Source organism: Rhinopithecus bieti, unplaced genomic scaffold (genome assembly GCF_001698545.2).
Source record: "Rhinopithecus bieti isolate Rb0 unplaced genomic scaffold, ASM169854v2 scaffold_3947, whole genome shotgun sequence".
NCBI lineage: Eukaryota > Metazoa > Chordata > Mammalia > Primates > Cercopithecidae > Rhinopithecus > Rhinopithecus bieti.
In genome coordinates, this window is record NW_016804220.1 from 64055 (window position 1) to 87503 (window position 23449).

A 23449-nucleotide genomic window follows, 5' to 3' on the forward strand; every position below is an offset into this window, starting at 1 on the left:
AAAAAAAAAAAAATTAGCTGGGCGTGGTGGCACATGCCTGTAATCCCAGCTACTTGAGAGGCTGAGGCAGGAGAATTGCTTGAACCAGGGAGTCAAAGGTTGCAGTGAGCTGAGATCATGCCACAGCACTCCAGCCTGGTGACAGAACAAGGCTCTGTCTCAAAAAAAAAAAAAAAAAAAAGAATGGAATGTGGACATCAGATGTCTCCTACACTTTAGCTGGAAGATATACAGGACTTTGTCACAGATGGTGGGGGTGAAGGAGGAGGAGTCAGGGATTTGAATGACTTAGGTAGAGAATGATGGGTGGCTCTTTGGGACAGGGCACAGAGGAGGAGAAACACATTTAGAGAAGCATAGCACAGATTCAGTTTGGGACATGTTGTATTTAACAAATCAATGGATCTTTGAAGCAGAGATGTCTAAAATGGGTTGGATTTGCATGTATAAGGTTCAGAAACAAAGTTGAGCTAAAGAATTCGATGACTCCAAAAATCAATAGAGTGATAAAGACAGAGAAAGACATGAAGTCAGTCACCTGCTGTACAATATTTGATATTATCTAATTTTTGCCAACTGGGTCATTATAAGACGGCATCTCAATGCTGTTCTACTTTTCATTTATGTATTTATCTATATTCTTTTTTGCCTACCAGAGCTCCTTCTTCTGCGAATTGCCTTGAAATATCTTTGGCCTATTTTTCTATTTTTTGTGTGTCCTTTTTGTCGTTGGAGGATTTCTTTGTATATTCTAGAAATTATTCCCTTGACTGTTTTAGGCACTGGGAATATCTTCCCACACTCTGCGGTCTATTTAATTTGCATTTGCAATTTCTAGCTTATGCCAGGGGAAGTAATACATTAACTGAGCCTCAGAAATACAGTGGAAGAAGCACATTTCAGAGTAAGGTTGGAGAGTAGACATATTGATTGAAGCGTGTAGGAATTTGACAAGCAAAGCCAAATATGTACCAACTGATGGGAATGGCATGTTTTTAAGGGCTGTAATGTGGTTTGGATGTGTGTTCCCACCCAAATCTCATGTTCAATTGTAATTCCCCATGTTGGATGTGGGGCATGGTAGGTGATTGAGTCATGGGGGTGGATTTCTCATGAATGGTTTAACACTAAACTTGGTGCTGTTCTCATGATCATGAGTTATCTCAAGATCTGGTGGTTTAAAAGTGTGTAGCACCGCCCCCACCCTCCTCCCCGCTCTTGCTCCTTCTCCAGCCATGTGAAGTGCCTGTGTCCCCCTTTGCTTCCCGCCATTATTGAAAGCTCCCTCAAACCTTCCCAAAAGCAGATTCCACCATGCTTCCTATACCTCCTGCAGAACCAGGAGCTCTTCTTTATAAATTACCCAGTCTCAGGTATTTCTTTATAGCAAAGCGAGAATGGCCTAACACAGGGCACAGTTACAGAAAAGCCCAGGTGTGGGGTGTGATAGGGTGGAGAGCCGCAGGGAGGAAGAATGAGCAAGAATGAGATGTCCATGTTGACACAAAGCCAGGGGAGAGGGTTAGGGAACGCTTGAACCACAGTCTATAAAGAGCAGCAGACGTCAGTCTAAACATCTGGGGGTGGTGGAAGTTAAGCAGAGGAGAGACCTGGCCAGAGATTTCCTTTAGTAAGCTTAGCCTGGAAGTGGCATGGAAGGCGCTCAGAACAGGGGAGACTAGAATTGGAATGCCAATTTAGGGAACCTGGCACAGGGTAGGGTGGTGAATTTTATGTGTCAACCTGGTTAGGCTGTGGTACGCACTTATGGAATCAAACACTAATCTAGGTGTTTCTGTGAAGGTGTCTTGGATGTGATTAACAGCTCCAATCCGTTGACTACTTATCTTTGAGACGGAGTCTTGCTCTGTCGCCCAGGCTGGAGTGCAGTGGCATGATCTCGGCTCACTGCAACCTCCGCCTCCCAGGTTCAAACAATTCTCCTGCCCCAGGTGATCTGCCCGCCTCGGTCTCCCAAAGTGCTGGGATTACAGGCGTGAGCCACCACACCTGAACAATCCATAGACTTTAAAGTAGCTTAAGTGAAGGGGGCTTAAGTAAAGTCTGTGAAATGGGTGCATTCTTCTTCCCACCCATGGATTCTTCTTTCAGTTGAAGGCCTGAAGAGTAAAACTGAGGGCCAGGTGCAGTGGCTCACACCTATAATCCCAGCACTTTGGGAGGCCAAAGCAGGCAGCTCACCAGAGGTCAGGAGTTCAAGACCAGCCTGGCCAACATGGCAAAACACCATCTCTACTAAAAATACAAAAATTAGCTGGGCATGGTGGCGGGCACCTGTAATCCCAGCTACTCAGGAGGCTGAGGCAAAAGAATCGTTGAACCAGGGAGGCGGAGGTTGCAGTGAGCTGAGATCGTGTCATTGTACTCCAGCCCAGGCAACAAGAGTAAAACTCCATCTCTGAGGTTTTCTGGAGAAGAACAAACTCTACCTCAAGACTGTGACAGACTAATTCTGCCCCAGTTTCCAGCCTGCTCTTATACATTTTGGACTTACCAGTCCCTACAATCATATAAGCCAATTTCTTCAACTCTCTTTCTCTCTCTCTCATAATACTCATCCCTAGGGGAGAGAGAAAAGATAAATAAATCCTATCAGTTCTCTTTCTCTGGAGAACTGATTGACACAGGAGGTAGGTTATTGGCCTTTGAAGCTTTTTGTTGTTGCATGCCATCAACTGAAAATTAAATTTTAAAAGACACACACAATTCAATATATGTATATTTTTATTTAGAAATTATTTACATCTACCCAAGTACTAGTATGTTGTATATGTTATAAAACAGGAAAATAGAAGAATTTTAAAGAATGAACTATGGGTCGGGCATGGTGGCTCACGCCTGTAACCCCAACACTTTGGGATGCTGAGGCGGGCTGGTCGCAAACTCCTGACCTCTTGATCTGCCTGCCTTGACCTCCCAAAGTGCTGGGATTACAAGCATGAACCACCATGCCCGGCCTTACCTGCATGGTTTTTGAGGGATGGGTTGGTGGTAAAATTGGCTAGTCTTCCTCCATGATCCCATAGTAACTATGCTTCTCCCCTCTCTCGTTGCAAGCCTCTCATGGGATAGGATTGTAATTATTTGCTCATGTGTTCTTCCCTCCCACCAGAGAGAAGGGTAAGTTTTTTAGGTCATGGAATGGGCCTTATACTTAGAAATCTCTCAGTAGTATATTAGCTAGCAAAATTGTCAGGAGGGAAAACAAATGACAAACAATTTCAGTGATTCAGGCAAAAAATGAGGCTGACCTGAGGCAAGGTAACATTTGTGAAAAATGGAAGCCAGGCACAGTGGTTCACTCCTGTAATCCCAGCACTTGGGGAGACCATGGCGGGAGGATCACGAGGTCAGGAGATCAAGACCATCCTGGCCAACATGGTGAAACCCTGTCTCTACTAAAACTACAAAAATTAGCTGGGCGTGGTGGCATGTGCCTGTAATCCCAGCTACTCGGGAGGCTGAGGCAGGAGAACTGCTTGAACCAGGGAGTCGAAGGTTGCAGTGAGCTGAGATTGAGCCACAGCACTCTGCATGGTGACACAGCGAGACTCTGTCTCAAAAAAAAAAAAAGGAATGGACCGTGGGGAACAGTTGTCTCAAAATATACGGACTTTGTCACAGACAGTGGGGTGATGAAGGAGAAGGAGGAGTCAGAGATTTGAATGACTTAGGTAGAGAATGATGGGTGGCTCTTTGGGACAGGGCACAGAGGAGGAGAAACACATTTAGAGAAGCTGAGGCAGGAGGATCACTTGAGTCCAGGAGGTTGAGACTGCAGTGAGCTATAGTTGTGCCACTACACTCCAGCCTGGGCAACAGAGCAAGACTCAGTCTCAAAAAAAAAAAAAAGAATTATCAAGATACTCAATTGTGGATACCATCTCAGGCCAGTCAGGATGGAATTATTAAAAAGAAACAACAGACGCTGGTGAGGCTGTGGAGAAATGGCAATGCTTTTACACTGTTGGTGGGAATGTAAATTAGTTCAACCATTGTGAAAGACAGTGTGGTGATTCCTCAAAGACCTAGAACCAGAAATACCATTTGATCCAGCAATCCCATTACTGGGTATATACCCAAAGAAACAGAAATCATTCTATTATAAAGATACATGCACATGTATGTTCATTGCAGCACTCTTCACAATAGCAAAGACATGGAATCAACCCAAATGCCCATCGGTGATAGACTGGATAAAGAAAATGTGGTACATATGCACTACGGAATATTATACAGCCATAAAAAGGAATGAGATCATGTCCTTTGCAGGGATATGGATGGAGCTAAGCCATTATCCTCAGCAAGGAACAGAAAACCAAACACCGCATTTCTCACTTTTAAGTGGGAGCTGAACAATGAGAACACAGGGACACAGGGAGGGGAACACCACACACTGGGGCCTGTTGGAGGGGCAGGGGAGGGAGAGCACCAGGATAGACAGCTAATGCATGCGGGGCTTATACCTATGGTTCCATAGGTGCAGCAAACCACCATGGCACATATTTAACCTGCACATTCTGCACATGTATCCCGGAACGTAAAATAAAATTAAATTAAAAAAAAAAAAAGAAAAAAAAAGATGCTCAATTGTGGAATGACCTGGTTCTTAACAACATGCAATCCAGAGCAAAGCAAAATAGCTTCCTTGTGCTATTTTCCAAAGCATACAACACCAGCATGAATCCTAAATACATCCTTACTGAGGTGCCCTAGGGGTTTTCCATGATCTGCGTGCTCTTCTTGCATCGCATCACTTTGTTCAGCTGTCAGTGTGTTCCTGGTGGTCTTGGAGGGGCAGGGCCAGCTTCATGTGTGTGGACTTGTGCAATCCACAAGGTCCTGGGCTTAGAAGCATTAATCTCTGGACCAGATTAATGCTTGGCTGCTGCCATATTGAATTCTTTTAAATATTTTAGAGACAAGGTCTCTTTCTCTGTTCCCCAGGCTGAACTGCAGTGGCGTGATCACAGCTCACTGCAGCCTCAAGCTCCTGGGCTCAAGTGATCCTCCTGCCTCAGCCTCCTGAGTAGTTGGGACTACAGGTACGGCCACCATGCCCAGTTAATTAAAATAATTTTGTTTTAGAGGTGGGGTCTTGCTATGTTGCCCAGGCTGGTCTTGAACTCCTGGGTTGAGGCCACCATGCCTGGCTTGAAATTCTTATTTTTCTACAGGGGGCTCCCTGTGTTAGTTTTTCACTGGGCCCCAGAAGTTCCACAGGGAGTTCTGCTGAAGGGCAGGGCCAGTGTGTAACGTCAGGGTCATCGTGGAAGAGGATGTGAGAAGTGGGTGAATTCCGGACTTTTTGGCTAGGATCCATAAGACTGGCTTTTATTTGGGATTTGGGTGGGAGAAAGCAGGGAAGAGAGAGGAATCACTCCTGCATGTGGCCTGGGACTTGCGCAATGAGCGCCCTTTATCCAGATGGGAAACATTGGGTAAACAAGTCAAGCAGATTTTGGAGTGGGCAGGTGGGGTCAAGAATCTGTTTTGTGAAAATAAGCTTCCTACCAAATATTATAAAATAAGGATGGGATATTACATTTAAAAAAATTGCAGACCAGCCAGGAGTGGTGGCTCATGCCTGCAATCCCAACACTTTGGGAAACCAAGGTGGGAGGATCCCTTGAGACCAGGAGTTTGAGACCAGCCTGGGCAACATAGCAAGACCCTATCTCTACAAAAAATTTTTAAACAGTAGCCAAGCATAGTGGTGCGCACCTGTAGTCCCAGCTACCTGGAAGGCTGACGCTGGGGAGGACTGCTTGAGCCCAGGAGGTAGAGGTTGCAGTGAGCTATGATTGTGCCACTGCACTCCAGCCTGGGTGACAGAGTAAGGCCCTCTACCAAAAAAAAAAAAAAAAATTGGGCCAGGCACAGTGACTCACGCCTGTAATCCTAACACTTTGGGAGGCCAAAGCGGGCAGATCACCTGAGGTCAGCAGTTTGAAACCTGCCTGGCCAACATGGTGAAACCCTGTCTCTACTAAAAATACAAAAACATTAGCCAGGTGTGGTGGCGGGCACCTGTAATCCCAGCTCCCTGGGATTGTGAGGCAGGAGAATTGCTTGAACCTGGGAGGTGGAGGTTGCAGTGAGCTGAGATCATGCCACTGCACCCCAGCCTCCACACAGGGCGAGACTCCATCTCACAACAAAACAAAACAACCACAAAAAGATAACCCAATATTGTTTTGCAAGATGCTACCACTGCGGGGGAACCAGGGAAGACAGTTCAAGAGCTCTCTGTAGTATTTCTTACAACCTCATGTGAATCTACAATCATCTGAAAATTAAAAGTTTAATTTAAAAAAAACTGGAAAATTGGTGACCCAGAAAATCAAGATGTGAATGGAGCAATAGGCGGCTCAGGGCAAGTGTTGCTCATTTTTATTCCTCAGTTCTCAAATCTGCAAGGAGTTTGGGGGCAGCACGCAGAGGCGGACACAGCTGGAAGCAGTGAAGGGACTGTTTGTGGTGTCTTGGGGGACGGTGGCAGCAGCTCTGGCACCTGAGCGTCTGTCTTTCCTGGTGGTCTGGTGGTGAGGGCTGATGCGGTGGACAGCAGCTCACCTCTTGGAGGCCCTGCCAAGTAAAGGGGTGAACTTGGGTCTAGAGGACAATGTCCTTGGCTCTGAGGACATTGACTTCAGCGCTCACCTCCTCTAGTAATTTCAGGTTACTTTGGCAGTGGGACAGACACAGGGACAAGAAACCATGGGTAGGAGAGGAGGTCAGCGTAAGCCCGGTTGGTGTTCACTTTCAAGTTTTCCTTCACTAGAGTCAGGCGCCCAGCGGGGAGAAGAGCATCTCATCGTAAGATATTTGCAGATGTATTCATGGAACTGCCCACATATCTGGATGAGGATATACAACTTGCCCCCTGGAGGAAAGAGTTAAATGAATCACTAAAGCACAAAATGTTCCTGTAAAATTGCTTCCATATTTCATTAGATGCAGATGAGCATGAATTATTGTGAAGCTAACAGCGGAGTTTGAAAATTTTGTTCTTGCCTTTTTCCATCAACAACCCCCCCTCACCTAGATGGTTATGGAAGGACTGGTTGAGGGATGCTGGTTTGGGGTTGGACCATTGAGTAAAGAGCTCATTTGCTTATTAATTCATCCCATCAGATGTTTATGGGGCACCTACTGTATGTCAGGGAATGCAAGCGCAATTACAGCTTGCAGGTGTCATTCTTGTTGATCAACCTTCCAACGACACCACCAAAGTCCTTCTGAGATGTGCCATTTTTGTTTTACGATTGTGCTGGGGATGGCTTTTTGGGGAGGAAGCTTCCTTTTGAGCCTCTCAGAGTGCCACTGTCTTATCTATGCCATAGAAAAGAAGGCACATTTCACCTACCCCTCCAAGGTCAGAAATGCAAATTAACATTAATTACACTTTCCCACAATCTCCCCATTTGCATCAAGGTGTGAAACTCCATGGAGGGAAAATGGACACAGTTGTGCAAAACTGTTTTTCCAGCTGAACAGATCTGATTAGTTGCTTACACTCTGTGTGGCTCTGCCAATTTATTTTTTCTATTTATTTATGGGACAGAGTCTTACTCTGACACCCAGGCTAAAGAGCAGTGGCACAATCTCGGCTCACTGAAACCACTGTCCCCCAAATTTAAGTGATTCTCCTGCCTCAGCCTCCTGAGTAGCTGGGATTACAGGCAAGTGCTACCACACTCGGCTAAGTTTTGTATTTTTAGTAGAGATGGGGGTTTACCATGTTGGCCAGGCTGGTCTCGAACTCCTGACCTCAGGAGATCCACCTGCCTTGGTCTCCCAAAGTGCTGGGATTACAGGTGTGAGCCATCATTCCCGGCCACTAGTTTTCTTTTAAAAAAAATTTTGGCCAGATGCGGTGGCTCACACCTGTAATCCCAGCATTTTGGGAGACCAAGGTAGGAGGACTGCTTGAGGCCAGGAGTTTGAGACCAGCCTGGGCAATATAGTAACAGCCCACCTCTACAACAAATAAAAAATTAGCCAGGTATGGTGGTGCGTGCCTGTAATCCCAGTTAGCTGGGAGGCTGAGGCAGGAGGGTCACTTGAGCCTGGAGTTCAAGACCAGCTTAGGCAACATAGTAAGACCCCATCCCTGCAAAAATCACAAAAATTAGCCAGGTGTGATGGCACGAGCCTGTAGTCCAAGGTATTCAGGAGGCTGAGGTGAGAGGATCACTTAAGCCCAGGAGGTTGATAGCACCGCTGCCCTTCAACTTGGGAAACTGAGCAAGACTGTCTCAAAAAAAATTTTTATTTATTTATTTTTGAGATGGAGTCTCGCTCTGTCACCCAGACTGGAGTGCAGTAGCATGATCTTGGCTCACTGCAACCTCCACCTCCCAGCAATCCTCCTGCCTCAGCCTCTACAGTAGCTGAAATTGCAGGCACATGCCACCGTGCCCAGCTAAGTTTTGTATTTTTAGTAGAGATGGGGTTTTGCCATATTGGCCAGGCTGATCTTGAACTCCTGACCCCAGGTGATCCACCTGCCTCAGTCTCCCAAAGTGTTAGGATTACAGGCATGAGCCACTGTGCCCGGGCAAAAATTTATTTATTTATTTTTATTTTTTGAAACGGAGTCTCGCTCTGTCCCCCAGGCTGGAGTGCAGTGGCACTATCTCGGTTCACTGCAAGCTCCGCCTCCCAGATTCACACCATTCTCCTGCCTTAGCCTCCCGAGTAGCTGCGACTACAGGCATCTGCCAAGCCCGGCTAATTTTTTGTATTTTTAGTAGAGTGTTTCACCGTGTTAGCCAGGATGGTCTCGATCTCCTGACCTCGTGATCTGAACGCCTCGGCCTCCCAAAGTGCTGGGATTACAGGCATGAGACACCGTGCCCGGCCGCAAAAATTTATTTTTAGGTTTTTTCATTTCAATAGCTTGAAGGGTACAAGTGGTTTTTGGAGACATGGAAGAATTCTATGGTGATGAAGTCTAGGATTTTACAGCATCTGTCACCTGAGTAGTGTACTTTGTATCCAATAAGTAGTTTTTCATCCATCACTGCCTAACATCATCCCCCTTCTGAATCTCCAATGTCCCCACTCTGTATGTCTTTGTGTACCCATAGCTTAACTCCCACTTATTGGTGAGAATGTGCAGTATTTGGTTTTCTGTTCCTGAGTTACTTCACTAAGGACAATGGCCTCCAGTTTCATCCAAGTTGCTGCAAAAGACATCATTCTTTCTGTTTTGGAGACAGGATCTTTCTCTGTCACCCAGGCTGGAGTGCAGCAGTACATGATTCACTGCAGCCTTGGCCTCCCAGGTTCAAGCAATCCTCCCACCTCAGCCTCCCAAGTAGTCCCAAGACGACAGGTGTGCAACACCACGCCTGGCTAATTTTTAAATTTTTCGTAGAGATGGGGGTCTCATTATGTTCCCCAGGCTGGTGTTGAACTCCTGGCCTCAAGCAATCCTCCTGTCTTGGCCTCCCAAAGTGCTGGGACTTCAGACATGAACAACCTCACCCTGCCTCTATTTCATTCATTCATTCATTCATTCATTCATTCATTCATTCATAGATGAAATCTTGTTCTGTCACCCAGGCTGGAATGCAGTGGCACGATTTTGGCTCACTACAACCTCTGTCTCCTGGGTTCAAGTGATCCTCCCACCTCAGCATCCCTAGTAGCTGGGACTACAGGCATGTGCCACCATGCCTGGCTAATTTTTGTAATTTTAGTAGAAATGGGGTTTCACCATGTTCGTCAGGCTGGTCTCAAACCCCTGGCCTCAAGTGATTCACCTGCCTTAGCCTCCCACAGTGCTGGGATTACAGGTGTGAGCCACCACACCTGGCCTCATTTTTTTTTTTTTTTTTAGGCTGAGTAGTATTCCATAATATATACACACCACATTTTTCTTTATCCACTCATCTGTTGATGAGCTCTGCCAGTTTGATCCCAGCTGGACATCTGAGGGACCTGGCTGCCCCTTAGCACCCCATCCCAGGGTAGGGGCACTGGGGATGAGAGAATTCATATGTTGTATTTCTCAGCTCTCCTTTAGAGATGGGGTATAGCAGAAAGGCTTGTAGGATCACTGGAAGCTGGAGTGATTGGAGTCTTTCACAGGCCCTGTCTGTCCCCACAGAGGAGGGAGTGAGGGTTGTAAAGAGCTTGTCTCTGCTGGCTTTGGCCTGAGCTGCTGGTAGGAGCAATGGCAGCTGGTCCCATGGCCTGTGGGTGCTGGCTCAGTTCAGGGGTGGGGGGTAGGCCCTAAACACATCCTAGGAGGGCTTCCAGGGCTGTCAGGAGCACAAGAAATTGACATCTAGAGGCTGCGGAATCTTTTTTTTTTTTTTTTTTTTTTTAACAATCAGACGGAGCCTCTCTCGGTCGCGCAGGCTGGAGGGCAGTGGCACGATCTGGGCTCACTGCAACCTCCACCTCCGTGGTTCAGGCGATTCTCCTGCCTCAGCCTTCCGAGTAGCTGAGACTACAGGCGTGTGACCACGCCTGGCTAATTTTTGTGTTTTTTTTTTTTTTTTTTTAATTTCACTCTTATTGCCCAGGCTGGAGTGCAGTGGCATGATCTTGGCTCACTGCAAACTCCACCTCTCGGTTTCAAGTGATTCTCCTGCCTCAGCCTCCTGAGTAGCTGGGATTACAGGCCCAGCTAATTTTTTGCATTTTTAGTAGAGATGAGATTTCGCCATGTTGGCCAGGCTGATCTCATACTGCTAACCTCAGGTGACCCACCTGCCTTGGCATCCAAAGGTGCTGGGATTATAGGCGTGAGCCACCACACGCGGCCGTGGAAGCTGTGGAATCTGCCACAAGGAGAATTCCTGAGGAAAACCAGAGGCCACATTGATGGCCCTTCACCTGCGTGGCCACATGGGATTCTCACAGCAGCCCAAAGTAGGGCCTTGAGCAAGGGAGTTCTCCTGGCCCCCAATTTAGGGGCAGAGAAACAACTCAGCAAGACCCAGAACTCATCTCTGATTACCCAGTGAGTTGTGGAGATTGGATTTCCACTTGTCATACTGCCTTTACATCTTGGCTTTTCAGCGAGAAGCTGTGCATTCAGCCCCTTTCAAAGGCAGAAAAGTGTTGCCGAAAAATGTACCAGGGGCCAGGCACAGTGGCTCACGCCTGTAATCCCAGCACTTTGGGAGGCTGAAGCAGTTGAATCACCTGAGGTCGGGAGTTCAAGACCAGTCTGGCCAACATGGTGAAACCCATCTCTGTAAGTACAAAAAATTAGCCAGGCTTGGTGGCAGGTGCCTGTAATCCCAGCTACTCAAGAGACTGAGGCAGGAGAATCACTTGAACCTGGCAGGCGGAGGTTGCAGTGAGCTGAGACTGGGTCATTGCATTCCAGCCCTGGAGACAAGAGAGATTCCATCTCAAAAAAAAAAAAAAAAAGATAACTATAACAGAGAGACCAGGCACGGTGGCTCATGCCTATAATTCCAGCACTTTGGGAGGCTGAGATAGGAGGATTGCTTGAGGCCAGGAGTTTAACACCAGCTTGGGAAATATACTGAGACCCTGTCTCATAAAAAGAAAACAAAAAATTAGCTAGGTGTGGTGGTGTGCACCTGTAGTCTCAGCTACTCAGGAGGCCAAGGAAGGAGGATCACCTGAGCTCAGGAGTTTGAGGCTGCAGTGAACTATGATCACTATCACGCCAGTACACTCCAGCCTGGGCAACAGAGGCCCCTGTGTAGGAAAGGGCACCCTTTGCTGCATCTCTCTCTCTCTCTCTCTTTTTTTTTTTTTTTTTCAAGATACGCAGTCTCGTTGTGTTGGCCAGGTTGGTCTCGAACTCTTAGTCTCCAGCAGTCCTCTCACCTCAGCCTCCCAAAGTGCTAGTGTTATAGGTATAAGTCACCATGACTGGCCTGCATCTCTTTTTGTGTTAAATGGTGGAGAATGACCCAGAAAATCTACAAGTTTCTTCTTCTGCAGTCTGAGGGCTGCAGTTTATGATCAAGCCAGGCAGGCACACAGGCTATCTGCCCTTCATTCCAAATTGTGGGTGCCTGGATTGGCCAGAGATTTGGAAAACAGGCTGGGAACAGAAGCTCACACCTGTAATCCCAGCATTTTGGGAGGCTGAGGCGGGCGGATCACAAGGTCAGGAGTTTGAGATCAGCCTGGTCAACATGGTGAAACCCTGTCTCTACTAAAAACACAAAAATTAGCCAGATGTGGTGGCGTGCACCTGTAATCCCAGCTACTCAGGAGGTTGAGGCAGGAGAATCACTTGAACCCGGGAGGCGGAGGTTGCATTGAGCCGAGATAGTGCCACTGCACTGCAGCCTGGGCAACAAGAATGAAAACTTCATCTCAAAAAAAAAAAAAAAAATTTGGAAAACAGAATTGGTTAGAAACTGGAATTCACACTAATTACCCCCAGGATGCAGAGGGCTCAGGGAATGAGTGGGCAGGGGGAGTACTGGGTGTCTGGTTCTCATTAGTTGAGAGATCATCAGGAGCACCCCCTGGTTGAAACTTTCAGATTTATGCTAAAAACAATACCCAGAATGTCCATGGAGTAGAATAAAGGTGACTGCGTCGTGGCTGGACGAACTGAGGATCTTTCTGGGGCAGGGTTTTACACGTGACTTCTCAACAGAAGACCCGTGCTAGAGTCTGGCTCTGACATCTCTCTGCCGTGGGACTTCAGGCAAGTCCCTGTTGTTAAGCTACAATGCTTTCCCTCTGTAATGGTGGGAGAGAGTGGCATTTGCTTTATGGACCATTCAGGGGCATGTAAAGCTCATATTAAATAAGATGATCTATCTTCTCACTTTGATTTTCACATCACTGTGCAAGCACACATTACCATTACCAACCAGGTGGAAGGGTGTCAGAGAAGACAGGATCAAATGTCTTCTAAAATCCAGGTTAGGCCAGGTGCAATGGCTCACATCTGTAATCCCAGCATTTTGGGAGGCTGAGGCAGGTGGATCACCTGAAGTCAGGAGTTTGAGACCAGCCTGGCTAACATAGTAAAACCCTGTCTCTACTAAAAATAGAATATTAGCCAAGCGTGGTAGCACTCTCCTATAATCCCAGCTGCTCGGGAGGCTGAGACAGGAGAATTGCTTGAACCTGTAAGGTAGAGGCTGCAGTGAGCTGAGATGGCACCATTGCACTCCAGCCTAGGCAACAGAGCTAGACTCCGTCTCAAAAAGAAAGGAAAAGGAAAAGAAAAACAAAACCTAAAATAAAATCCAGTTTAGGCTTAGGAAGTCTCTTATTTTCTCTTTATTTCTCTCTCTCTTTCTTCTCTTTTGACAGGGTCTTGCTCTGTCCCCCATGCTGGAGTGCAGTGGCACAATCACAGCTCACTGCAGCCTTGACCTCCAGGGCTCAAAAGATCCTCCCGCCTCAGCCTCCTGAGTAGCTGGAACCACAGGAACATGCTACCATGCCTGGCTAATTTAAATTTTTTTTTTTTTTTTTTTTTTTTTTAGAGACAAGGTCTCCTCCTAATGTTGCCCAAGCTGGTCTTGAACTCCTGGCCTCAAGCCAACCTCCCACCTTGACTTCCTAAAGATCTGGGATTACAGGTGTGAGCCACTATGCCTGGCCTGGTCTCTTCTTTTCGTCTGTGAGTTGGAGGCCCAGTCTTTGGTAGCTCAGCTTCCTGGGAGAGGGAACAAAACACTGAGCATGCCTGGGGCCCGGGTTAGGGCAGAATTCTTGGTGGATGTGGGAGGAAGGGGGTGAAGTGAGGAATCTGGGCAGCTGTCAAGATGAGGAATTCAAAGTGTCAAAGGACAGAGAAAGATCTACAAGAAGCACTAACATGTAATCTTTTTTTTTCTTTTGAGACGGAGTTTTGCTCTTATTGCCCAGGCTGGAGTGCAATGGCGTGATCTTGGCTCACTGCAACCTCTGCCTTCCACTTTCAAGGGATTCTCCTGTCTCAGCCTCCTGAGTAGCTGGGATTACAGGCGCCCACCACTACACCCAGCTAATTTTTGGTATTTTTAGTAGAGACAGGGTTTCACCATGTTGGCCAGGCTGGTCTCGAACTTCTGACCTGAGGTGATCTATCTGGCTCGGCCTCCCAAAGTGCTGGGATTACAGGCATGAGCACCCAGCCTAACGTTTAATCTTAATTGAGACCCATAAGCATTCATTCATCAGATAACATTTGGTTTTTATTTAATGGGTATATTTCTTTGAAGGTGATGCCACATTGGAACTGGGTCCCATGGGATTAATTTGGGTTATATTTAGGGATTGACCATCAGAATTTTGGAACTCAGCTGTTGTGTTTAGTTGAATCACTTATTAACATAACCATCCAAAGCTAGGTGCAGTGGCTCATACCTATAATCTCAGCACTTTGGGAAGCCAAGGCAGGAGGATCATTTGAGCCCAGGAGTTAGAGACCAGCCTGAGCAACATAGTGAGAACCCATCTCTACCAAAAAAAAAAAATTAGCCAGTCCGGGTGTGGTGGCTTGCATCTGTAGTCCCAGCTATGCAGGAGGCTGAGAGGGGAGGATGGCTTGAGCCTGGGAGGTTGAGGCTGCAGTAAGCCATGATCACACCACTGCACTCCAGCCTGGGTAAAAGAGCAAGACCCCAACTCAATAAAATAAAATAATCATGCAAGAGCTGAGCTGTTGTATATTTAAAAATTTGTTCTAGAATGAGCCAGGCACAGTGGCTCACTCCTGTAATTCCAGCATTTTGGGAGGCCGAGGCAGGCGGATCATGAGGTCAAGAGATCAACACCATCCTGGCTAACATGGTGAAACCCCATCTCTACTAAAAATACAAAAAAATTATCTGGGCATGGTGGCGGGCACCTGTAGTCCCAGCTACTCTATGTCCCCCAAAGAGAGAGAGAGAGAGAGAGAGAGAGAGAGAGAGAGAGAGAATAAAACTGGAATAGTTGGAGAAATCTATGTGAAAAAGGCAATCCTGAATCACGTATTAAAAATAAGGGCCAGGCGCGGTGGCAGCTAACACCTGTAATCCCAGCACATTGGAAGGATGAGGCGGGCAGATCATGAGTTCAGGAGATCCAGACTATCATGGCTAACACGGTGAAACCCTGTCGCTACCAAAAATACAAAAAATTAGCCAGGTATGATGGCACATGCCTGTAGTCTCGCTGCTTGGGAGGCTGAGGTAGGTGAATGGCTTGAACCCAGGAGGTGGAGGTTGCAGTGAGCCGAGATCACGCCACTGCACTCCAGCCTGGGCCACAGAGCAAGACTCTGTCCCCCCGCCAAAAAAAGATTTCTATTTCTAGCCATGAAAGTAAAACAGGGATCAGAGTTCCACTCCAACCTTAAGTGCCTAGAACAGAAGATAAATGGAAGAACCAAGGGTTTTCAGAGACTGAACAATAGACAACACAGGACATTGATCCCTGAAAGAAGACCAGCAAATTATGTGAGCTGTAGGAGTGCCCCAACTCACCACCTTCTGAGAGGTGCCATGGCTAATCCCAATGGACAGGGAGCACAGCAAAGCCAGGTGGCCTTGCAGAATCGAAGGGACAGAGTGTGGTTCTAAGGCAGGAGGCTGGAGTTGGCATGGATGTTTCCTGAAGATAAGGAAGCCAAGCCACAGACAGAGAGAGATCCAGTGATTCATAGACCAGCCTGAACATGGCGAAACCGTCTCTACTAAAAATGAGCTGGGCATGGTGGTGCGCACCTGTAATTCCTGCTACTCAGGAGGCTGAGGCAGGAGAATTGCTTGAATCCTGCAGGGAGTGGAGGTTGCAGTGAGCTGAGATCGCGTCACTGCACTCCAGCCTGAGCGACAGAAGGAATGAGTCTCTGCCTGACTCTTTGAACACGGCTTTGTGCATGTGTATGAAGAAACTACTCAAACTGGGGGGCGGGGAGTGGGCATCCCTATCCTTCCCAAACTGGGTGACTGTTCTAATGGTAGGGGTGGAGGATCATTCTAGGTAACACTGAAGTGGTGATCAAAGTCTTCCCTACAGTGTTCCCCTTCAGTGATATCCAACTGTCCCCCTACTCACTGGCAAATTTGTATTTACCTGGAACACCAACCCCAGATCTTTTTTTCTTTTCAGGCAGGGTCTCCCTCTGTCACCCAGGCTGGAGTGCGGTGGCATGATCAGAGCTCACTGCAGCCTCGACCTCCTGGGTTCAAGTGATCCTCTTACCTCAGCCTCCTGAGTAACTGGGACCACAGGCATGCCTCGCCATGTCCAGCTCATTTTTAAAAATTACTTTTTGTAGCGATGGGGTCACCCTATATTGAGAAAGCAAGTCAGGGTCTTGCTCTCTCACACAAGCTGGAGTACAATTGTGCAAGTATAGCTCACTGCAGCCTCCAGCTCCTGAGCTCAAGTAATTCTCCTGCCTCAGCCTTTCAAGTAGCTAAGACGACAGGTGTGCACACTATGCCTGGCTTATTTTGTTTTTCTGTGTGTGTATGTAGAGATGGGGTCTTGCTATGTTGCCCAGGTTGATCTCAAACTCCTGGCCTCAAGAAATCCTCTCATGGGCTGGGCGCAGTGGCTCAAGCCTGTAATCCCAGCACTTTGGGAGGCCGAGACGGGCAGATCACGAGGTCAGGAGATCGAGACCATCCTGGCTAACCCGGTGAAACCCCGTCTCTACTAAAAAATACAAAAAACTAGCCGGGCGAGGTGGCGGGCGCCTGTAGTCCCAGTTACTCGGGAGGCTGAGGCAGGAGAATGGCGTAAGCCCAGGAGGCGGAGCTTGCAGTGAGCTGAGATCCGGCCACTGCCCTCCAGCCTGGGCGATAGAGCGAGACTCCGTCTCAAAAAAAAAAAAAAAAAAAAGAGAAATCCTCTCACCTAGGCCTCCCAAAGTGCTGGGATCACAGGCATGAAGCACCACACCCAGTCTGAGCCCAAATCTTCCTGTGTCTCTACTGCTTTCCCTACAAATGCAAGAACCTAAAAATACATTCAGCCCAAAGCTACATCCCGACCACAAATACATAAAAACCACCACAAACACAACTATGGCCTTCTCCATTCAATATCAGGGACTGAAATATTTGTTGTTGTTGTTGTACACGTAATATTTTATTTGTTCCTAATAATGATGCTGTGAATGCAGGATGGTAAATGTTGCCTACTTTAAGAAACCCAGTACCCAGAGACACTATTAACTTTCCAAATCCGCACAGCAAGATAATGGGAGAAACGGAACCAGAATTCCACTTCTCTTAAGTAATACTTAAGTTGATTCTTCTCATGAAATCTAACTTGTAGGCCGGGTGCAGTGGCTCACACCTGTAATCCCAGCACTTTGGGAGGCTGAGGTGGGTGGATCACCTGAGGTCAGGAGTTTGAGACTAGCCTGGGCAACATGGTGAAACCCTGTCACTACTAAAAATACAAAAATTAGTCAGGTATAGTGGTGCACTCCCAGCTACTCGGGAGGCTGAGGCATGAGAATCACTTGAACCCGGGAGACAGAGTTTGCAGTGAGTTAAGACTGCACGACTGCCCTCCACCTTGGGCAACAGAGCGAGACTCTGTCTCAAAAAGGAATGAATAAATAAATAAATAAAATAAACAAGCACATTCATTAAGATCCTTCTTAGTATTCATCATCATTCCCTAGATACCTGGAAAATAAGAAACTCTACCTTTTCTGTGCATAAAACCGAACTCTGCAATAAGAACCGAGTCTGAATTTATTAGAAAATCTGCATTTATAACACTCTGGATCTCTGCAGAACGTAACTTTGTGTTCAGATGAAAATATGGTTTGACAGCAAAATCATGCTATGAAAGCAAGATCATATTCCAGATGGCATGCCCTCAACAGATTATTTAGCACGTGCTGTGTCAGACATCACAGAGTACCTGGGAAGCAATAATAAATAGAACTCCTTCTCTCTCCTGAGCCCACAGTCCAGTCAAAGAGAGGCAAAGAAATAATGACAGTGCCTGGCGAGAACGCTGGGAGAGGGGGTTCGGGCTGCAACAGGGACAGAGCCCGGGGAAGCCTCCCTCAGCCTGGAGCAGGCGGGGTAAACCTCCCCACAGGGGGACAGCTGTGAGGAGACTCGGCCAGTGAACAGAAATCTTTTCAGTCATGCATCGTGTGACTCCTGCTCGTATTCCCAGTACTTTGAGAGTCCGAGATGAGAGAATCACTAAGGCCAGGAGTTCAAAACCAGCCTGAGAGCGAGACTCCATCTCTACAAAAAAAAAAAAAACATTTTTTGAGACAGAGTCTCACCTTGTCACCCAGGCTGGAGTGCAATCGCACAATTTTGGCTAACTGCAACCTCTGTCTGGCTAATTTTTTGTATCTTTAGTAGAGACGGGCTTTCACCATGTTAGCCAGGCTAGTCTCGAACTCCTGACATTATGATCTACCCACCTCAGCCTCCCAAAGTGCTAGGACTACAGGCGTGAGTCTCGGCGCCTGGTCCCAAAAATTCTAAAAATAGGCTGCCCATGGTGGTTCATGTCTGTCGTCCCAGCTACTCAGGAGGCTGAGGTGAGGGAATCACTTCAGCCCAGGGGTTTAAGGCTACAGTGAGCTATGATGACACCACTGCACTCCAGCCTGGACAACAGAACAAGATCCTGTCAAAAACAAAAACAAAAAAGGCTAGCACAGTGGATCACACCTCTAACCTCAGCACTTTGGGAAGGCAACGCAGGGAGATCAATTGAGTCCAGGAATTCAAGACCAGCCTGGGCAACATAGCAAGAACCTATCTCCAAAAACATAAAGAAAAAGAAAAGGATCTTTTAGTTGGTGATTATGGTGCCAACATGGGCATTCCAGGAAGAAGAAACAGCTCAAGCAAGAGCAGGAGAGCAACGAGGGCAGTGGAAACAGATCAGTGGCTGGGAGTGAGGGGAGAAGAGGATGAAAATCCAGGAGACAGCAGAGGACACTGAGTGTCCTGACTAGGGATTACGGCTTTGTCCTGTGGGCCTGGGGGAGCCAATCACAGGACTCCCTCCCAATTTTTTTTTTTTTTTTTTTTTTTTTGGTTTTTTTTTTTTTTTTTTTTGAGACAGAGGTCTTCGCTCTGCCGCCCCAGGGCTGGAAGGCCGTGGCGGATCTCAGGCTCACTGGCGGGCTCCCCCGGGTTTCGCCATTCTCCCTGCCTTCAGCCCTCCCGCAGTAGCTGGGATACAGGCCACCGGGGGCCACCTCGCCCGGCTAGTTTTTTGATTTTTTAGTCGAGCGGGGTTTCACACGGTCTTCAAGCCGGGATGGTCTCGTCTACCTGACTCGTGATCCACCTGTATCTCGGCCTCCCAAAGTGCTGGATTCAGGCTTGAGCCACTGCTGGCCCGGCCCGACTTCCAATCTTTTCACACCTGTAATCCCAGTGCTCTGTGAGGGTGAGACAGGAGGAATACTTGAGCCCAGGAATCAAGACCAGCCTGGGCAACACAGCAAGACCCCATCTCTATGAAAGTAAAAAAATTTGCCAGGCATGTTGGCATGTGCCTATGATCCCAGTTACTCAGGAGGCTGAGGTGGGAGGATCACTTGTGCCCAGGAAGTTTAGGTTGCAGTAGCAGTGATCACACCACCACACTCCAGCCTGGGTGACAGAGAGAGACCTGGTCTTAAAACCAAACAAATACAAATTTGGATTTTTTAGAAAGATCACTTGGGCATGGGTGATAGGAGGCTGTCTGGAAACAAGGCTGGTAAGGAGGCCACTTCTGAGGACCAAGCGAGTGGGGCAGAGGCCTGGCTGCTGGCAGGAAGGGAATATGGACGGGACAGTGGGAGGTGAGCCCAAAGCTGAAGCGAGGGGAACAGTGCAGTGGGCGCAGGGCAGGCCGGGGGAGGCGAGTGACATCTCTGCCCTGAGACAACACATAAGCAGAAAGTTCAATAGCACTTACCTAATGAAACCCTGCAATCATTTCCGCTCTGTACTTGCTCTGAATAATGGGCTTCTGAAACATCTTACACCAGTTCTCAAACTGGGTGGCCAGCTGCAGCTGAATCAACTCCAGGTGCCTGTAGTCGTGATACCAAGAGTAGCAGCTGTTCACACAGATCACATCCACATACGGAGCCTGGGACCAGAGCAGTAGAGCCCATTCAGCACCCAGAAGACTGCATGACTCAGAACTCACATGCTTTGGGGGCTCTTCTGGCAGAGAAGGTAAGAAGAGGATGTAATCGAGGCACTCAGGGAGGCTGAGGCAGGAAGATGGCTTGAGGCCAGGAGTTCGAGACCAGCCTGAGCAACACACCAAGACCCCAGCTCTAAAAATATAGTAGTAAGACAATTAACAGGGCACAGTAGCTCATGCCTGTAATCCCAGCACACTGGGAGGCCAAGGTGGGAGGATCGCTTCAGCACGGAAGTTTGAGACCAGCCTGGGCAACGTCGCATGACCCCATTTCTATAAAACAAACAAAAAAACCAGAAGAGGAAGAGCTGCCTCTTGGGACTGAGAACATCCAAGTTCACCAATTTAGATCCTGAAATTACCCTGCCCCACAGGCAGGAAACATGGTCACAAAGTGCCCAAAGGAGGCAGGCCTGTGACTCTGCACTGACGTGCACAGCTGAAAAGGACTGTGAGAGGCAGAACAGCTGCCAACGCACAGTCCTCAGCCAAAGCCGAGGGCCCCTGCCACTGGAACTGACTCCTCTCCAGGCAGCAGTCCCATCACTGGGCTTCCCCTTACCTCGCCCTGGAGAAGCGCTCCCACCTGAGGGGCCGATGCCGTCATTCTCACAGAAAATCTTTTCCTGTTTTGTTTTGGATACAGAGTCTCACTCTGTTGCCCAGGTTAGAATGTAGTGTCATCATCTCGGCTCACTGCAACCTATGCCTCCCACGATCAAGTGCTTCTCATGCCTCAGCCTCCCAGGTAGCTGGGATTACAGGTGTGTGCCACCACATCCAGCTAATTTTTTGTATTTTTGGTAGAAATGAGGTTTCACCAGTTGGTTGGTCTGGTCTCTAACTCCTGATCTCAAGTGATCCGCCCGCCTTGGCCTCCCAAAATGTTGGGATTACAGGTGTAAGAGAGAATCTTTTTTTTTTTTTTTTTTTTGAGACGGAGTCTCGCTCTGTGGCCCAGGCTGGAGTGCAGTGGCCGGATCTCAGCTCATTGCAAGCTCCGCCTCCCGGGTTTACACCATTCTCCTGCCTCAGCCTCCTGAGTAGCTGGGACTACAGGCGCCGCCACCTCGCCTGGCTAGTTTTTTGTATTTTTTAGTAGAGACAGGGTTTCACCATGTTATCCAGGATGGTCTCGATCTCCTGACCTCGTGATCCGCCCATCTTGGCCTCCCAAAGTGCTGGGATTACAGGCTTAAGCCACCCAGCCCTGCCCATCACAGAGAATCTTGAGGCAGCTTTCATGAGGCAGCACTGTGGGCTGCAGAGGGCCTGAAAGAGTCCCACCTAGGAGCAGGGCAGAGATGACCGAGTAGGACCACCATCAACTTTAGCAAACTGGTGCTCAGGGCTGAGCAGCAGATGCTTCTGTGTTCAACTGGCTAGTTTCTAATGCATCCTGAACACACTTCTTTCTAGTAAGAGTGCTGGCTGGGTGCGGTGGCTCATACCTGTAATCCCAGCACTTTGGGAGGCCAAGGTGGGTGGATCACCTGAGGTCAGGAGTTCGAGACAAGCCTGGCCAACATGGCAAAATCCTGTCTCTACTAAAAAATATAAAAATTAGCCAGGCATGGTATCGTGTGCCTGTAATCCCAGCTACACTGGAGGCCGAGGCAGGAGAATTGCTTGAACTCGGGCAGAGGAGGTTACAGTAAGCCAAGATCGCACCATTGCACTACAGCCTGGGCAACAGAGCAAGACTTCATCTCCAAAAAAAAAAAAAAAAAAAAAAAGAATGCTAATGTCAGCCAGGCATGGCAGCTTGTGTCTGTAATCCCACCACTTTGGGAGGCCAAGGCTGGAGGATCACTTGAGCTCAAGAGTTTGAGACCAGCCTGGGCAACATAGTGCAATCCCATCTCTGCAAAAAGATTTAAAATTAGCCCAGCACACCTGAAGTCCCAGTTACTCAGGAGGATGAGGCAGGAGGATCTCTTGGGCCCAGAAATTCAAGGCTGCAGTGAGCTGTGATTGCACCACTGCACTCCAGCCAGGGCAACAGAGTAAGACCTTGCCTCTACAGAAGAAAAAGAAAAATGCAGGCTCCAACTTTGGAGTTACTGAATCAGGATCTCAGAATGCAGAGATCTGCCATTTCAAAAAAATTCCCCTAGAGATTCTGATCAGCCAGGTGTGGGCCAGATGAACTCTAAGCCCCCTTAAACCTTTGACATTTTATGAGTCTATTAAATCAAAGTGCAAAAAACGCTGAATCCAAACTGAGCAAACAAATCCCATCTCCCTATGCCCAGCCTCCCTGGATTCAGAAAGCCACACTGCCTGGCGAGTAAGCAGGGAGAGAATTCTCATTAACCCAAAGACCATCTTTGAAAACAGACTGTCTACAGCTGGGTGCGGTGGCCCACACCTGTAACCCCAGCCCTTTGGGAGGTTGAGGCAGGAGGATCGCTTGAGCCCAAGAGTTCGAGACCAGCCTTGGCAACATGGCAAGACCCTGTCTCTATCTTTTCAAGTAAAAAAACAAAATAAAAAATCCCTGGCTGGCAGCTCATGGTTCTTTCTGGCTGTTCCCATGAGCAGACTTCAGGACAAGCCCAGGCAAATGTGGGGAAAAATGGGGTGGGGACCCCCAGGCTCACCCCCTTGTCTGCTGCATAGTTGGAGTTGGTCACAAAGGTCACAGGCCGGGAGGGGTCCAAGGCTTTGGCGTGAGCAATCACCATCCTGTCCACAGAAGGCAGAAGACACAGGTTCCGTCAGTCCAGGAAGGGCTCGGACACCCTCCCATCCTTTCTGTCCCATCTTCCCCCATCAGAGCACAACACAGGGCCAGGCACGATGGCTCACACCTTTAATCTCACCACTTTGGGAGGCCGAGGCGGGTAGATCACTTGAGGTCGGGAGTTCAAGATCAGCCTGGCCAACAAGGCAAAACCCCATCTCTACTACAAATACAAAAATTAGCCAGGCATGGTGGCACACATCTGTTTAACACCAGCTACCTGGGAGGCTGAGGCACAAGAATTGCTTGAACCCAGGAGGTGAAGTTTGCCGTGAACCAGGATCACACTGCAGTCCAGCCTGGTCCATAGAGCCTGGTCCATAGAGCCCTGTCTCAAAACAAACAAAAGAAAACAAAAAAAGAGGCCGGGCGCGGTGGCTCAAGCCTGTAATCCCAGCACTTTGGGAGGCCGAGACGGGCGGATCACGAGGTCAGGAGATCGAGACCATCCTGGCTAACACGGTGAAACCCCGTCTCTACTAAAAAATACAAAAAACTAGCCGGGCGAGGTGGCGGGCGCCTGTAGTCCCAGCTACTCGGGAGGCTGAGGCAGGAGAATGGCGTAAACCCGGGAGGCGGAGCTTGCAGTGAGCT

General features: G+C 48.1%; 1 pseudogene across 1 annotated transcript in view; it reads right to left on the minus strand.

Annotated features, from left to right (window-relative positions):
- Positions 1-6437: 6437 nt before the first annotated feature.
- The window catches only part of LOC108526496 (beta-glucuronidase-like), a 45858-nt pseudogene continuing 28846 nt past the window's right edge, over positions 6438-23449 (minus strand). Inside the window, exons 10-12 of the transcript XR_001884538.1 lie at positions 22713-22797; positions 19873-20049; positions 6438-6907 (exon numbers count right to left, since the gene is read on the minus strand). The product of XR_001884538.1 is annotated as a beta-glucuronidase-like (transcript). The remainder of the gene's footprint in view (positions 6908-19872; positions 20050-22712; positions 22798-23449) is intronic.